The sequence below is a fragment of the Epinephelus moara genome, chromosome 22 (assembly GCF_006386435.1).
Source record: "Epinephelus moara isolate mb chromosome 22, YSFRI_EMoa_1.0, whole genome shotgun sequence".
Lineage (NCBI taxonomy): Eukaryota > Metazoa > Chordata > Actinopteri > Perciformes > Serranidae > Epinephelus > Epinephelus moara.
This window is the reverse complement of record NC_065527.1, coordinates 965,709-965,934: the sequence shown is the minus strand read 5'-3', so window position 1 is coordinate 965,934 and position 226 is coordinate 965,709. Positions and strand designations below refer to the sequence as shown.

Below are 226 nucleotides of genomic sequence, written 5' to 3'. Positions count from 1 at the left end.
AAACATCATAAGTAAAAGGGTTCATCATTTCTTGTATTGTTTTACACTCTACACTTGAGATCCCAAGATACTCCTTTGCAGCTTCAACAATCGTTTCAATTCTCTCATTCCTGTCATTTTGTTCTAATCCGATGTAAACCACTTTGCATATGAATGCCACAAAATTTACTTTATCAACTAGCAGAGTTCCTTCCTTTACCTTACACTTGTGGGAGGTCTCATGCTG

At 36.7% G+C, this 226-nt stretch overlaps 1 long non-coding RNA gene across 1 annotated transcript in view; it reads right to left on the bottom strand.

Annotated features, from left to right (window-relative positions):
- The window catches only part of LOC126384519 (uncharacterized), a 13,414-nt gene that overhangs the window by 11,966 nt on the left and 1,222 nt on the right, over positions 1-226 (bottom strand). The window lies entirely within an intron of this gene.